The sequence below is a fragment of the Prionailurus viverrinus genome, chromosome D2 (assembly GCF_022837055.1).
Source record: "Prionailurus viverrinus isolate Anna chromosome D2, UM_Priviv_1.0, whole genome shotgun sequence".
Lineage (NCBI taxonomy): Eukaryota > Metazoa > Chordata > Mammalia > Carnivora > Felidae > Prionailurus > Prionailurus viverrinus.
Window position 1 is genome coordinate 68,639,077 of NC_062571.1, and position 16,987 is coordinate 68,656,063.

Genomic DNA, 16,987 nt, shown 5'->3' on the forward strand with positions numbered 1-16,987 from the left:
TCTTGTTAACACCAGCCGGGTCAAAATATGGAACATTTCCAGCCTCCCAAAAGGCCCCCTATCGGCCATAGCCCCTCCCCTAAAGGGAACCTCATACTCACCTCTGTCACCATAGATTCATTTGCATTGGGGACTTTTTTAGACTCTAAATAAACTTCAACAAAAAAAAATTTGTCCCAGATAGCCAAAGATCCCTAACACCAAATACGGCTCTAAATGAAGTGTTTTTGCCTGGCACATACTTTTTTTTTTTTTTAATTCATTGCTAATGCTTAAAAATTGGGGGATTTCACATAACAATGAAAAGATCTGGCAGTACAGGGCTCATGCACCTTGGTGGCAGTAGGGACAGTCCCCCTGAAGATCGGATATCCACCCTTTGGTAGTACCCTATTGCTTACTTCTAGCTATACTAGTCACCTGCTGGCCCTGTGGCATTTGAGTTTGCAATCCCTGCCTTTAAGTGTTATTTTGTTTCTTGATTTGGGACCTCCAGCATGGCTGAGGGTGATTAACAGTTTTTATTCATTCACGCAACTGCGTTTTTCAAGCACAGACTGACTATGAACCAGGCACATGGCAGGTATTGGGAATACAGAGGTGTTCCCTGCAGAAAGATGACGCATTATTTGTTGGCTTGCAATGCAGGTGACAGATGTATGGCACAGTCCTGTCTTTGTGAGTTTACTACTCGGTACACCCCTTGGATGTCACCCATGCTGGCTGTGTCCCGGTCCCTGAGCCCACCTCATTCTTTATAACCACCCTGACACTTTTTTTTAAGTGTATGTATTTATTTTGAGAGAGACAGAGAGAGAGAGAGCACAAATGGGGGAAGGCCAGAGAGAGGCAGGGACAGAGGATCTGAAGCCTCCTCCACGCGGTTGGCACAGAGCCCGACGTGGGGCCTGAACTCATGAACTGTGGGATCATGACCTGAGCCGAAGTCAGATGCCCAATGGACTGAGCCACCCAGGCACCCCTGCCACCATCACACTTTTGCCATCCCCATTGCCCTCTCTCCTTCCTCTCTGTCTGGCCCCTACCCCTCCTTCCAGCACTTCCTCAAGTCCTACATCTTCTAAGAAACTTCTCTGACTGTTCCTTTGTCCTGTGACACCGGACTCCTCTCAACTCCCCTCAGTGCATCTCCCATATCACCGCACAATTGATTCTCTTGTTGATTCCCTCACGTCGAGAAAAGGGGGGCTTGTTTCATTTTTTAAAAAATGTTTATTTATTTTGAGAGAGTGAGAGAGCACGTGTGCGAGGGAGAGGCAGAGAGAGAGAGAGAGAGAGAGAATCCCAGCACAGGGCTCCATCTCATGAACCATGAGATCATGACTGAGCCGAAATCAGGCCTTGTTTCTTAAACTAGATATCGCATGCCCTTTGGACAGAGTCTTTGTCTTCTGTTTCCTGGCATTGCCCCATAATGCCCCGTATGGTCCTGGGCACCGGGCAGGCACCTCGTCAATGCAGGAGATGGGCTGGGGAGCAAAGCCGAGCCCCAGAAGAGGCCGCAGACGGCAGTGCCTGGGGGGACGCTGGAGAGGGAAGCCCTTTCAAGACGCCCCAGCCTCGTCACCAGGAGCTGCCCTTGCTGGCAGCTGTTAGGAGTCCTGCCCGTCTGTGAGGACCGAGCGTCCTTGTGAGAGCGTTGACACCCCACAAGGAGGGTACAGACACTCCGGTCGCTGGGCCGCAGGCATTCCGGGCAGTGTCATGTGAGGTGGCATTTGAGGTTATCCCCTTACAGCCTGACACAGTGTCCCTGGGGGTGGCAGGACAAGGTTTGCTGAAGACAGCTTGTGGCTGGAAAAGGAAGGTGTCATTTTGATGGCCATTCCCTCAGCCTCCGGCCCAAGGGCCTGGGGCACCACTTTCGGGCCCTGGCTCATTGTGGAGATCGCCAAAAGCAACCCATTGCAGTGGCCCCCCACCTTGGAGCATTCCCTCCGGAAAACGTACCTTAGTTGCTGGCAAAGAATGGTGACCTTTCTTTAGTAGACGTCTGCTCGTGGCCCAGCAGGCCAGACCACTGCTGTGGAGGTGGGAGGGGTAAGAAGAGCCTTTAATTTAAGGGCCAAGAGCCATCTCATTTGCTCGGGTTCTGTTATATGTCACTGGGTGTGCAGGGTTCCAAGAACTACTTGGCCTCCTGACAGGGAACATGATAGAATGTCAGGACCTAAGCTAATGTAAAATATGTTTTGCCCCTCCAAGTCACGCACGAGCAAAGCAAGAAGCCCATCGGTCATTCACACGTCTACACCATGTGGCCGAGGGGCTCCGCGGATGGGATTTTAGCCTTTCCAGAGCGATGGGATGATGGAGGTCAGGCACACAGTGGCTTCTTACTCAGAGCAGGCTGATTTTGACAAGCACGAGGCATCCCTTTAAAAAAATGCACATTCTTAAAAGGCATTTGTTTCCTGTCTCTCTTTTTTCCCTTATACTTTCCCCTTCGTGTGTGTGTGTGTGTGTGTGTGTGTGTGTGTGTGTGTTAACCTCTCTCCACCTTCCTTTCCCTCCCCTCTTTCCGAATCTTTGTATTTATCTGTTGTGCCTGTGGCATCAACTCCAGATTTCCCAGGTGACAAGGCTGGCCAGGTTCATAGGGGCTACATTCTCATACTTGGGGACTTCAGATTTAGATACCAGGTCAATGAGACCTATAGGTTTGTTTTCAGGGTTCAGCCATCAGCCAGTTAGGGAAGGTGACACTGGCCATCATAATACACTTGTTGAGCAAAATCATTATGGGGAAGTTGTACCAAGAAAGAAATGTTTGACTGCCAACAGAAAACCCAGCAGATAGTGGCTTAAATCAGAGGGACCTTTATCCTCTACTTAATAAGAAAAGTCTAGGGGCGCCTGGGTGGCGCAGTCGGTTAAGCATCCGACTTCAGCCAGGTCACGATCTCGCGGTCCGGGAGTTCGAGCCCCGCGTCAGGCTCTGGGCTGATGGCTCGGAGCCTGGAGCCAGTTTCCGATTCTGTGTCTCCCTCTCTCTCTGCCCCTCCCCCGTTCATGCTCTGTCTCTCTCTGTCCCAAAAATAAATAAACGTTGAAAGAAAAGTCTAGAGGCCAGTGGCCCAGGATTGGTTTAGTGGCTAAACGGGGACTTCAGAGACCCAAGGTCTTTCCATACCTCCACCTCACCGTGTCCTTATTTATTTATTTTTAAACGTTTTTAAGTGTTTATTTATTTTGAGAAAGAGAGAGAGAGACAGATTATAAGTGGGGAAGGGGCAGAGAGAGAGGAAGACACAGAATCCGAAGCAGGCTCCAGGCTCTGAGCCATCAGCACAGAGCCCACTGCAGGGCTCGAACTCACAAACTGTGAGATCATGACCTGAGCTGAAGTCGAACGCTCAACTGACTGAGCCACCCAGTCACCCCTCGCCATGTCCTTATTGTGCACACATGCACTTATTCTCATGTGTGTGGTGTCCTCTTGACAGGCTCCGGGAGACCTATATTTTCATGCGAGCAACCAGAAACATGTGGGGAATGGGCAGCAGGCAACAGGGGTCTCTGTTTACCCCTCTCTTATCTGGGAGTGGATATTTTGGATCCTTGTTGCAAAGGAAATGCTGTTTAAATATAAAAGCTGACACATGGAGCTGAGTCATTTCGGGCTGGCGGTGGCAGTGTGAGTGGAGACGCCATTTTCCTGGAGACCGTTCCCAACTCCGTGTTAACAGTTGTTGTTTCTCAACATCACAGATTGTGAAGAACTTCATTTCTGTGCGGTTTCTTCACAGTTGGGCTTAATTTTCATTGACGGCCCAAGGCTAGACTGAGAATTTTTATGAGCTTCAGGCTTGGAGACCAATAAAGTCTGGCCTCTACCCCCGTTAGTGATTCCCTTTTTTATCTGGGTGGTTCATCATATCAGCCTGGACCATGGGTAACATACTGTTCACATCATTAACCTCGTGGATTAGTGTTAAGTTACAGTGCCCTCTGGTTGGAAGTTTATCTTTTGGAAAATTTGGGTCTAGTGTTCATTTTGCCCTTTCTAGCATTGAATCCTGGGAAATTATTTCTCTGCTAAAATAATTTTGGTTTTTGACATGCGTGTCCACACCCATGCATCTGCACATACCCCAGCTCTCCACCAATCCAGTGGGAAAGGGCGACTGTGGTTTCATGGTAGCTGTCTTTTTGATGAATGTCCCCGTGTCCACCCAGAGGCCGTGACATTCCTGTCTTCCCCACTTGATAATCTGAAAATCTTCCGAACCAGATTGCCCTGCTACAGGCCTGCAACTCTGGAATGCCACCTGGGTTCTGGGTTTCAGTCCCCAGGGCCCACCCAAGAGCCTGTGGGCTTGAAGCTGCTAAGACAGAGAGCTAATGGAGGCCATTCCGAGGGGGCCGGAAAAGACACTGTGCTCTGGGGACGGGGCAGCAGGACTGCGGGCTGGAGCGAGGGCCTGGGAGGCATGATGCTGTCACTTGGTCTTGTTTTAGCCCCCGCTTTTCATCTCCTCCCAGATGCGTCTTGCTTTTTCCGTCCCCTCATTCTTTCCCACCAAAATGTGCTCCCAAGCGTGCCCAAGTGTCCTCTTGGTTTTCCAGCCCGCAGAAGAGGAGTGGATGTCACCCTGTGACACGCTGCTCCTGCCACAGGTACTCATCCTCCCCTGGCGGAAGATTGTACATTAAAAACCGGTAATTCTGGCTTTCTTCCTTTATAAAGTTGCCAGCCTGTGAAGTTTATAATTGGCTTTGTGATCAGAAGGATTTGTCATACTTTCGGCTGGATTTTGGGCATCTTCCAGAAGAGGCACTGTCGGGATTCCGAGTCTAGTCCGCCTGGCGCCCCCCCCCCCCCCCCCAAGCCTTTAAGAGTGAAATGAAGAGATCTCTGAGGGGAGAGTTCTGGTTCTAGATAGCCTGCCTAGGAATCAGATCCCAACAGTTAACCTACTTGCTGTGTGTCCTTCGGGTATGTTATTTAAGCTCCCTGTACAGCAGTCTTTTCATCTGCAGAATGGGAACAATCCTTATAGTACGTGCCACACATGGTTGGTAGGAGTCAATGAGTCAATTTGTAGGTACTTAAAATACGACCTGGCAATTAGTAAGCGGCATGTAAGTGTTGTTAAATAAATCTTACTAGCTTGAGATATTTTTGTCGGCTTACTACTTTTCTAACTGAAGTTTTTGTTGAGATGATTGTAGACTCAGATACAGTTGCAATCCAGAGTTCCCAGGTACATGTTCCATTTATCTAGTTTCCCCCTGCTGGTAACATTTTGCAAAACTACGGCACAATACGGCAGCCGGGATAGCAACACTGATACAATCCTCCTATCTTCTTTTTTTTTTTTTAAGTAGGCGTCACAGCCAGTGCAGAGCCCAAGGTGGGGCTTTGAACTCATGACCCTGAGATCAGGAGTCAGACCTTTAACCGACTGAGCTACCAAGTGCCCCTACAATGCACCTATCTTATTCACATCTCCCCAGTGTTATGTGTACTCATTTGTATGTGTATGTGCATTTAGCTGCATATAGTTTTATCCCTCCTGTTGCCCTTTTATAACCACACTTCCCTCCCTCCCTTCCCCAGCAAGCCTTGGCAATGACTAATCTGATCGCCATTCCTAAAAGTTTGTCCTTTCTTTTCTTTTTTTTAAAAAATACATTCTCTTTGCTATTTATTTTTTAATTTTGTTAATGTTTATGTATTTTTGAGAGAGAGAGAGAGAGAGAGAGAGAGAGAGAGAGAGACAAAGTGCGAGTGGGGGAGGTGCAGAGAGAGAGGGAGACACAGAATCCAAAGCAGGCTCCAGGCTCCCGAGCTGTCAGCACAGAGCCTGACACGGGGCTGGAACTCACGGACTGCGAGATCATGACCTAAGCCGAAGTCAGACGATCAACTGACTAAGCCACCCAGGCGCCCCTAAAAGTTTGTCCTTTCAAAAAAATGTTACATGAATGGAATCGTATCATTTGCTACCTTTGGGGATTAGCTTTATTCTCTCAGCATTATTTCCTGGAGACTTACCCACCTTGTTGTGTCTATCAGTTCTTTCCTTTTTCTTGCTGGCTGGTATTCCCTGGTGTAAACAAAACACAGGGTGTTCAACCACTCACCTACTGAAGGATATCTGGGTTTTCCCCAGCCCTTGGCTATGACAAATAAAGCTGCTCTGAACATTTGTGTATAGGTTTTTGTGTGAGCATATGTTCTCATCGCTCTGAGATAAATGCCCAGGGGTGCCATTGTTGGGTCTTATGGTAATTGCATGTTTAGGTTTACTAGTGGAATACGTAGAACACTTTGTTATTTAAATTTGTGCCTCCCAGCAATAAATTTATGTTCGATTCTTTGACTTACAGTAAACGTTGTGTAAGTACTTGTTAAATAAATTAAAATGAGCCACTGACTTTTACAACATGTCCAAGACTGTGGAAGGGAAAGATGAGGGAAGGAGATTCGAATGGTATGGTGATCATTCTGGCCTTCAACAGATGTTTCACCTTGGGTCTGGGAATTGAGTAGTCACAAACGATAGCCGACGTAGCTTGTGTGCTGCAAGATTATCGAAGGCTTGTAAAAACCCAATGGACAGCTTGGTGGGGAGAGAGTGAAGGTCTGGGAAAGGCTTGTCAGTATTGGTTCCACCATGCCTGCGATTGGGAATTCGATGGTCTTTTTGTATTTGAGAAAAATTTGGCAACATTTGGATTTGAACAAAAGCATCAATTTTGCATGGAGAGTGTGTTTGGGTCAAAGGTAAGGACGTTGTAGAATCATAAATTTGTAAGAGCACTCTTACAAGGAGAGAACGGAAGTTGCTGGGACATCAACTGGATCTAAAGGTTCACCGCTGTGGACTAAGAGCTGGCCCCTTGGCCAGATCACACCGGCTTCTCTAGGTTCCAGCAGGATGCGGTTCCCGTCTGTGGAGTGGGGTCAGTCTGATGGCTCGCAGTGAAAGTTCGGCCAGCATGCTTGACACCTGGAGTAGATAACTTTTCACGTTCCTATTCTCCGTGTGATGAAACGATTTTCCATAAAAACTGCGCGATCAGCATTGTTTTCTTGATTTTCTCCCTTTAGTTTGTAAACAATGAGGAATTAAAAAAATATGTTTAAGTTCTAAAGATACTGAGCGAATTTAATCCAATATTTCACGGCTGAATTAAAATGTGCGCTTGCCAAGCAAAATGATTACATCTTGCAGTTTGCTGTTTTAAATTTTAAATAACACAATCGAAAGCTTCAAGTGGCCGCAGAGTAATGGAATTGTTAGTTTGCTTTCTTTGCTCTTTTAATCACTGAGCTGTCACTGTTTATTGTAAGTCTGTTTAAACATAGGAATATATAGCACTGCCGGGATTGCAGACAAGAACTGTGTCTAAGTGGAATCAGAAGATTCTGACCTATTAATACATTTATTTTTGAAATCAGTTGGCGTCTGGGTTTGCGTGTGTTGGGACCAACTGCAAAGCTAGGAGTTCTCCAAATTACCTTTCCTATAAATACAATGTTTATCAAAGGATAAATATTACAAATGTGCTAATTTGAAGTTTACATATATGATATTCGAAACGAACAGTAACTGTAGGAATTGCTTAGAACTTCAGCTAACAAAAGATTTGTTTTCCAGGAGGAATAGCTTCTCACTGCCATCGTTTAGAATTGGTGATGCTTGGTGGTAAGAAAAAAGCAAATTACTCCCAGCAGTTTTACAATTGTTTTAAATTCTCTCGAGACAAAGCCCTGCCTTAATTGCCTGCACCGGGGAAGCCCCACACTGGGTCTCAACACTGATGACAAAAGCAGGAGATTTGGGAAATCAGTTGACCAGCATTTGAAGCCCAGCCTTGCCTGTTTGTAGCCCTGTGGCCTTGAGCAAGTTACCTCACTAGCTGTAGTCACCTTCCTTATCTGCAAAATGGTAAGATTTTGTGGGGGTTAATAATATAATGTGCACAGAGACCCTGGGCTAAGCTCCACAGTAGGATCTCAAGAAATGGGAGCTGTCTTCCCTTCTCCTTCTAGAATGGGCAACATCTGTGTGTCTCTGAGACTAGCCCTGGACCCTAGTGCAGACTGACCCATCTTCTTCTGACACCCCCCCACCCCCCACCGAGTCCCCCAGGCAGCATTCATTGGGTGACAGTGTTGAACCCCAGGGAAAGCTTGAAAAACTCTCTTGGCTTCTGAGATGCGTCCATCAGAATGGGTATGGAGAGCTGTTCTGGTCCCTCCTGAGCTAAAGGGAGGGGAATTTCAGGACAATATCTTCAGTTGGTCTGTCAGAGGGTAAACCTCAGGGTCCAAAGTGATTCTCTTTTGCTTGAGAGAGGAGAGGTTCCACACCTGTTCCTCTTAATGGAAGAGGCTTGGTTGTGGTGCTGAGTGCCTCTTACAGATGACTTTTCTCCTCTTTGTCTGCCTCCTCCTCCCACTGATAATTGCCAAGGAATGTGGTTCAGGCCTTTTGTTGGCTTTTGTGAGCCTTTTATAGCAGTTTAGAAAGAATTCTTGGTATTCCTATCGTGTATTAAAGATCAAGCTATTCTTATGCATGACCCAGCTCAAGTTAAACATGGAAATACGTTCAAATGATCCAAGGAGGCGCTAGGATGACTACTTTGTGTAGCAAATTTTTGTCATAAAACGAACCTTTTCCACTTTAAAGGAGCCAAAGAGAATTCTTAATTTTATACAGTTTAATCCGCCAAGTGATAAGGTTTTATTTTCCTTTACTTTTGCGGGAAGTCCATTTAGAGACGGCTTATTAGAGTATAGGGAAGGAAGCACATATTTTGTTATTGAAAAAATTGAAAGTGTATTCCAGAATTTCTCTGAGAAAAACTGTCTTATGTTGTAAATAATCTCAGATGTAGATTTTTGGATGTGAAATGGAGCTTAAGATTTTATTTTGGCTAACCTGATATTCCAGAATGTTTTATATTTCTACGATATTAGCTGCATAGCCAATTCATTTCAACTGGAAAATGCATCAGAAAACATATAATTTAATCAAGGTCAAGCTAAAAATAAACTGTTGTGTTTTGGGGGGTTTTTTTGACGTTTTTCCTGGCCTTAGTCTCATCTTGCCGACTTATTCCTTAGAGAAAACTGAACATTTTTAGAAAATGTAATGAATGATCTGAAAGCCAGAGATCTGAAGCCTTAAAAATGCAGAGTAAAGTACACACACACACATATGGTTAAATTAATGTGCACGGACAGGCCTGGCTTTGCTGGCACGTGCTTGTTTTAATGCTCTGTTTTGCATTAAACTTTGAAATTCTTAATATTTTTTGAAAAAAGGGCTCCAAGTTTTCATTTTATAGTGGCCTCCACAAATTATGTAGCAGGTTCTATGTATTGGCTACCTGGTAATTCAGTTCAAACTAATTTGAGGGGGCTTTTAAATGTCCAGCTTAATCCTAAGTAGACATTCACCAGCTTTTTACAAATATTCTTTTCTATTACATGAATTTGTGAGAACCAGCCTCATGACCTTTTGTTTAGATATGTGTTTTGCCGACAATTTTCACAGTTGTAATTGCTGGATAAAGGGGTGTTTTTGGACATTTTAATTTTGTCGCATATGATATAAAACTAAAATCTCATTTCTTTACTAGTATCTATTCAAATATGTAGGTTCTATGATATTTTCTGGATCATAAGTGAAATAAAACTCTTATTTCTCAAAATACTATTATTATTATTATTTTTAATGTTTATTTAGTTTTTTTTGAGAGAGAGACAGGCATGAGTGGGGGAGGGGCAGAGAGAGGGAGACACAAAATCGGAAGCAGGCTCCAGGCTCTGAGCTGTCAGCAGAGAGCCTGACAGGGGGCTTGAACCCACGAACCACAGGATCACGACCTGAGCCGAAGTCGAACACTTAACCAACTGAGCCATCTGGGCGCCCCTATTTCTCTAATTATTAATGGGGCAGGCACTATGCTGGCTTAGTCCATGGAACATGCAACTCTTGATCTTGGGGTTGTGAGTTTGAGCCCCATGTCTGGCACAGAGATTACTTAAGTAAATAACTGTTGAAGAAAGAAATAAAATACCTGTTCAAATGATTTAATAGTAACTGTCATGAGGGGGCTGGGATTTCAGAAGATTTTCACTTTTTCAAGTGTATAGCTCTGAATTCAATTCAAGTGTCTGTAACAAGCAGAAATTATTTTTGTAATTCGAGGGTGGGGGGGGGGGGAGGAACAACAAAGATGAAAAGAGCGAGCCCCTTAACTTGTAGCTTTAAGACGAGGCGTTGCTTGTTTTGCTCAGGCAGGCGGCCTGTGGAGTTGGGGCTCTGGGGTTCCCATTCCTGTAGGGCAGTCACAGAAATGTGAAGTACAGTTCAAGATAATAGCTTGGGAGCGAGCGTGGCCCAGAGTGGGTGGCACTATTTGTGACAGAAATGCTCAGTGGGTGTTTGTAAACTTGAGGATAAGCTGGGCTTGGCATCCAGTTTTACACGAGGCACCGATGGAATCTTATTTCATTTTAGTCCTCGGCTATCAATTGTTGTGTTTCTTTGTTTTTCTTGTTTTAAAGGCTCGTCTCAACTCTTCCATAGCGGGTCAGAAATGCGGCCCTTTTGGCCAAAGCTGCAGCTCGCCTTTGAACTAGGACGGGGCCGTCCTTCTTGTGATGAGGGGTCAGGTTCAGTGTGAGATAAACAGCTTCAGCCTGTAAACCCTTGTTGACGTCTCTCTCCCCTCCCGTCCACTGTGGCTCCACTGAAGCCCTCGGGCTGCTTGCGAGGCAGCCAGGATTTAAATGCTGGGGTCAAGAGTAAAAGAACCAATGGGTGACCCTGGCATTTTCTTGCTGGACGACTGCCTCCGAGGGCAGCCCTGCGGGTGTGCTGGGAGCACTGGAACAGACACCCGGCCAGCGGGGCACAAGCCCCGCTCCAGCCAGCTCTGCCCTGATGGCTGGGGCTCGTCTCTTACATTTCTGTCTGTGCTGTTGATGGGCAGAAACACTTTGAGTAAGGGCCCCGACAAGTCTTAAACATAATTCTATTATTGTTATTATTTTATTTTAAACATGTTTTAATTAATTAATTAATTTTTGAGAGAGAGGGAGAGAACAGAAGCCAGGAAGAGGAGCGGAGCGAGAGAGGGAGGGAGAGACTCTCAAGCAGGCTCCATACCCAATGCATGCAGCCAGACTTGGGGCTCCATCCCATGACCCTGGGATTGTGACCTGAGCCGAAATTAAGAGTTGGATGCTCAACCAACTGAGCCACCCAGGTGCCCTGTTATTATTATTTTATTATTATTTTTATTTTTAATGTGTATTTATTTTTGAGACAGAGTGCAAGTGGGGAGGGGCAGAGAGAGGGAGACACAGAATCCGAAGCAGGTTCTAGGCTCCGCGCTGTCCGCACAAAGCCCGACGCGGGGCTCGAATTCACAAACTGCAAGATCATGACCTGAGCCGAAGTTAGACACCTAACCAGCTGAGCCACACAGGCGCCCCTATTGTTATTATTATTTTAAAGAAGATTTTTTTTTAAGTTTATTTATTTATTTTGAGAGACAGAGAGAGAGAGAGAGATCATGAGCTGAGCCAAAACTAAGAGTGAGACATTTAACTGACTGAGCAAGCCAGGCACCGCTTATTATTATTATTTTAAAATTTTATTTATTTTTATTTTAAAGAGATGTGGAGGGGCAGGGAGAGGGGCTGAGGGAGAGAGAGAGAGAGAGAGAGAGAGAGAGAGAGCAAGTGGGGGAGGGACAGAGAGAGGGAATCCCAAGCAACTTCTGTGCTGACAGCACAGAGCCTGATGTGGGGCTTGAACTCACGAACAGTGAGATCATGACCTGAGGTGAAGTTGGATACTTAACTGACTGACCCACCCAGGTGCCCCTATTTTTTGTTTTTAGAGGGGAGAGAGAGAGAGAGGGAAGGAGAGAGAGCACGTGAGCAGGAGAGGGGCAGAGGGAGGGAGGGAGGGAGAGAGAGAGAGAGAGAGGGAGGGAGAGAGAGAGAATCTCAAGCAGGCTCCATGCTCAGTGTAGAGCCCAACACGGGGCTCCATCCCACGACCCTGGGACCATGACCTGAGCCAAAATCAGAACAGGACGCTCAACCAACTGAGCCACCCAGCCGCCCCTATTTATTTATTTCTAAAGTTCTATTTATTTAATCTCTACACCCAACATGGAGCTCAAACTCACAACCCTGAGATCAAAAGTCACATGCTCCACTGACTTACCCAGCCAGGCGTCCCTCAGCCGGTTTCTTTTTTAATTCGTGTCCCTCAGAAGCCCAGGGGCTGCCGCAAAGAGGGCAGGATAGGGTGAGGGTCCCCACTCCACATCTTCTGGATCTGCTTCAGTCAGCATTATATTTTAGTCTTCCGCCTAGTGTTTCATACGAAGAGAGAGTTCACTGCTAAGAAGCAGGAAATGTGAAAAACACACAGTTTGATCAGTCTCTTGCCATGCTGCTACATCCTCTGCATCGAAGGTCTCTTAGCTGTAACATTTGTACTGATGAGTGAAAAGTTACCAGTAGTTGGGCTACGACCATAGTGAACATTTTGCTTTGTATGTGAGGTAATTTTTAGCAGAGGAGGTCGGTGGTTGGCTGAGCAGGGTATGCCCAGATAATCTGGAAATGCGGCCAGGAGGACTCTAACTGGTGATGACAATGCACACACTTCTGTGGCATATACTGGGTGCTCAGCATATACCGGGTGCAGGCCCTTCCTGCATGTTCGCTCAGTTAATCTTCACAATAACCCCACGGAACAGCATCGTCTTATCCCCATCGGACCTTCAGTTCTGAGTTTAGAGAGCATCTGAATTTGGGGTCTGCTGCATGGGGTCTCCTGAAAGAGCCACTTTCCACCTTCAGTTCGCAGCTTCCCAGCCAAAGCCCGGACCCCACCCCAGGCCTGCCCAATGGGGGAGAGGCTGAGGAGGGAGAGAGAAGCTCACCTTTTCTTGAAGAGAAACTCTCCTGTTTTGGGAGAGAAGGGGTGGGGCTTCCTTTCCCAAAGTCTCTTGGGAATACTGGGCACCCCGGTGACTAGTTTCCCAGTTGGACCTCTGCCTGGTGAGGACCTGCTCTGGGCTCCCCACACAGGAGGAGAACTGGAGGGAGGGCCATCCCCTGGAGGACAGGTCCCGCATGAGCCCCAGGCCCTAGAATGTGGGGGAGAGCTGGCGACATGTGGGCCACAGTCTTCTGGGACTACTCTTGCTTGGGGAACAAGGAGGCTCCCACACAGAAAGGGCTTACATGAGATGCCATTCCCAGAAGGTGGCATCCAGAGTTCCCCAGGTTCCTCAAGAGGAGGGTCTTGGGACGGATGCTCTTCTCAGTCTCCCTGAGCCCAAAGACCACAGGTGACGATGTGTGTGTGGCAGTAGCAGCAGGAGTAGTTGCCACTCTGGTCGCCATTGTAGTAGATTATCATGAACAGAGATAAGTAGTCTTAAACTAAAGGCTACTGCAATAGTCTAAGCATGGCATGAAAAGACTCTCTAGGATTTTTCAGTCTCTAGTGATTAAGCCTAATGAAAACTGTCCTAGAGACTCCAGTAATTACGCTTCTGTTATGTCACAGGTGTATACTTTATCACCTGGACCGACTATAAGTTTCTGTTTGGCTGAAACCGTATTTTTTTTTTTTCTGTTAATTCCCCAGCACATCTATTATGCTCTCTGTAGAGTAGCTTAAAATGATCATCAGTCATTTTAGGTCATCCTCACTTTGGCTTCTGGTTTTTGAGTGTCTCTTACTTCCTCCCTGGTGGGGAAGTTCCCCTCAGTTCCCCCAGGCTTACCTCCTGGAATGTTCTTTTGCTCTGCCCACTGTTTCAGTTCTTGCTCATCTTTTAAGGGCACTCGGTGTGAGGATCTCAAAAGAGAAGTAGTTGACCTAAAAGCCTGATGACCAGGGCGGATGCAGAGAAGTAGATTTAAGAGGTTGTTTTTTTGTTTTTTTGTTTTTTTAAGTGTATTTATTTTTGAGAGAGAGTGCAAGTGGGGGAGAGGTAAAGAGAGAGGGGCATAGAGGATCCGAAGCAGGCTCTGTGCTGACAGCAGAGAGCCTGACATGGGGCTCAAACTCACAAACTGCGAGATCATGACCTGAGCCGAAGTCAGACACTTAACCAACTGAGCCACCCAGGCGCCCCAAGAAGTAGATTTTTATATACTCATGGGAATAGTCCTGGCTACGGAGTCTGGACACTCGGGTCCCAGGCCTGGGCTACAGTCCCTCTGAGGGTCATAAGGAGGAACCATGCAGTAAGTGCTAGCTAATGTTATAGCTGTTGTTGGGTATTAGTTATTAGTTATTTGTTAGCCTCAGTTTCCCTCCGTGTCAAGCGAGGGACATGGCTTGGATGATATTCTGAGTCCTCTCTACTCTCTTTAAATGTAGCAAGATTAAATTGGATTATAACCCCTACTGGGTTTAAATCACTAGGGAGAAAAGACCAGGCCTTAAACCTTCCTGTGTCCCTCATGAGACTTTGCACACTCAAGGGACAGGGTAGTTATTTAGTAATTTGGTACTGCAATCTGAGCATTTATGGCATTGATAAGGAACTTTTTATTAATTAAATATATGCAGTTCTTGCAAATTAAGGAATAAATGCACTAATGCTACTCAGCATTAGTATATTGCTTTAAACTGTTTTTTTTTTAATGTTTATTTTGAGAGAGAGAGAGAAAGCGGGGAGAAGCAGAGAGTGGGGGGGACAAGGATCTGAAGCAGGCTCCGCACTGTCAGCACAGAGCGCAACGTGGGGCTCGAACTCAGGAACCGTGAGATCACGACCTGAGTTGAAATCAAGAGTCAGATGCTTAACCGACTGAGCCACCCAGGCACCCTAGTGTCGTGTTTTAAAAGAGCTTTCACCTCCATTACGTTAATGTCAGTCCCACAACCATTCCCTGAGGTAGGTAGAACAGATCTGACTCCAGTTTACAGGTGAAGAAACTGAGGCTTAGGGAGGTGGTCATTTTTCCAGTGTCTCTGCTACTGAGGGGCAAGTCTGGAAGCAGAATCTGGGGCTCCTTATTCCTGTGCCAGCGTATTTTCTAGTCCACTAAGGACTGCCTTGTGAGGCTGTTAGGGAACATCATGAAATATGTCTTTGCAAAGACTGACGATGTTTAGATATATTAATCCTTAGAAGATGCATGTCCTACAGGGTCATAACCCAGGAATATTATTAGGATGAAGCCTACCCATCTCCTGGGGGCAGGTCAGAGCCTGGGGTCAGGGTCACAGGTGTGGTCCTGCAGATGGGATGCAAAACGGGAGCTGGGACTGCTGGCTGATGCACTGGGTAGACACTTGAGCCTCGGCACACTTAAGGATCGAGGCAGAGTAGGAGAACCTCTTAAGGGAGATAGGGTGTTCTTGGTTCAAGAGGCTCATGAGGTCTTGGCCATGCTGGGCAGCTCTAAGTGTAACCATATCTGCAGTCCTTGGAGGGCAGTTGAAAGGTTTTATAAAGGAGGAGCTCTTTGGCATATGTCCCCAGTACCGCTGCTGCCACAGAGAAGCTTGGCCTAGCGCTGTCCCCTCTGAATGGTGCTTTGCAGTGGCTGTACACATGCTGGGCTAGCCATCTGGCCATCCAGGCTGGAGGGACAGGGTACTGAGGACCCCAAGAGCTGCCAACCTGTGGCATTGGAAGATCACATTCCTTGAGAGCAGCAACTTTTGCTACTGGGATTGTTCAGTGAACTACTAATGAGAGAGCATCTGCTGGCCACTGTCACAGGAAGCTGCTGCCCCCAGAGAGCAGCTATTCGGAGCTGTGGGTTGCCAGTGGCCCATGGAAGCCACCAGTGGGAGCAGCAGAGAGAGTGCCAGGCTGGGGAAGCCCTTCCAGGAGTCCCAGCTCTGTGGAATTCTTGAGGAGGGGCGACATGGTCCCTCTTCCAACATACTTGTCAGTGAGGAGGGAGAAGAAATGTTTTCCATTATGTGACCTGGTTGGAGACCCACCAGCTCAGGGAGGGGGCTCCAGCTGGCTTGAAGCCTCACTTGGTCTTCAGGTTCCTGGGAGGAAAGGCTCTTAGAAAAAGGATTCCCCTTGTAGGGACCTTCTCAAATGAACTTGAAAAATGTCAGTAATCCAACAGGTTTTTTTTTCAATATTTATGTTGTTAATATTTACGTTTCCTCTGCTCCATCGCCCTTTCCTGATTAACTCCCAAATGGAAGTGAATGTTTCCTACTCTGAGACTCTCATCTGTCTATACCATGCTTAGGTCATCCATTTATTCACTCCTTCACCATACATTGGGTGAGTACCTTTGGCAGGCTAGGCCAGTGTCAGCCTTCCTTTGTTGTATTTTACTTATTTGTACACATATCTTAACCTTTTGCTAGATGAAAAACTTTTTTTACAAGTCATAATAGACTTATGCTATAACCAAATCCCAGAGGCTTAGTACAATAAAATGTATTTCTCACTCATTCCCATGTGCAAACATTGTGGGGGCTGCTCTATACTGTCCCTCAAGATGTCAGAGGCTCCACCATCTCACAGCCTCACTACCTGGAACCATGTGACCTTCTTGGTCACTGAGATAGGACAAGAGATGCTCACCCAGCAATCAAGAGCTTCAGCCTGGAGGTGGCATCACGGTTCTCACAGCCTGTTGGCAAGAGTGACCTCCATGGGCCCACCTGACCAAGAGGGCTGGGAAGTGCAGTCCTCCCCTGTGTTAGAAGAAAAGAACCAGGCAAGGGCAAGCACTAGAAGCGTCTACACAAGCTCTTAATTATGTTCTTGGTTCTCTCATTGGCTTGAAACAAAGTTGTCTTGGGAAGTCTCACATTCATTTGTAAAAAGGGATGTAAGTTGTGAAGGGTGAAGTGTATATAGCTAATTGTCCAGCTTGGAAAAGACTAGTAATACGTGGTTTCGGCATCTTCCGTGTGAAGGTGCCTGTCTTCTCCCTTTCCTGGTAATGGAGAGGTGAGCAGTTAGGGAT

The 16,987-nt window shown here is 46.5% G+C and overlaps 1 protein-coding gene and 1 long non-coding RNA gene across 2 annotated transcripts in view; one reads left to right on the forward strand and one right to left on the reverse strand.

Moving 5' to 3' along the window:
- RBM20 (RNA binding motif protein 20) overlaps positions 1–16,987 on the forward strand; it is a 195,877-nt gene that overhangs the window by 54,896 nt on the left and 123,994 nt on the right. The window lies entirely within an intron of this gene.
- On the reverse strand, positions 1,981–12,332 carry LOC125148441 (uncharacterized). Its single transcript, XR_007145545.1, has 4 exons — positions 12,231–12,332; positions 6,798–7,075; positions 6,027–6,074; positions 1,981–2,044 (listed from the first exon to the last, which is right to left on the reverse strand). It is a non-coding gene; the product is annotated as an uncharacterized LOC125148441 (long non-coding RNA).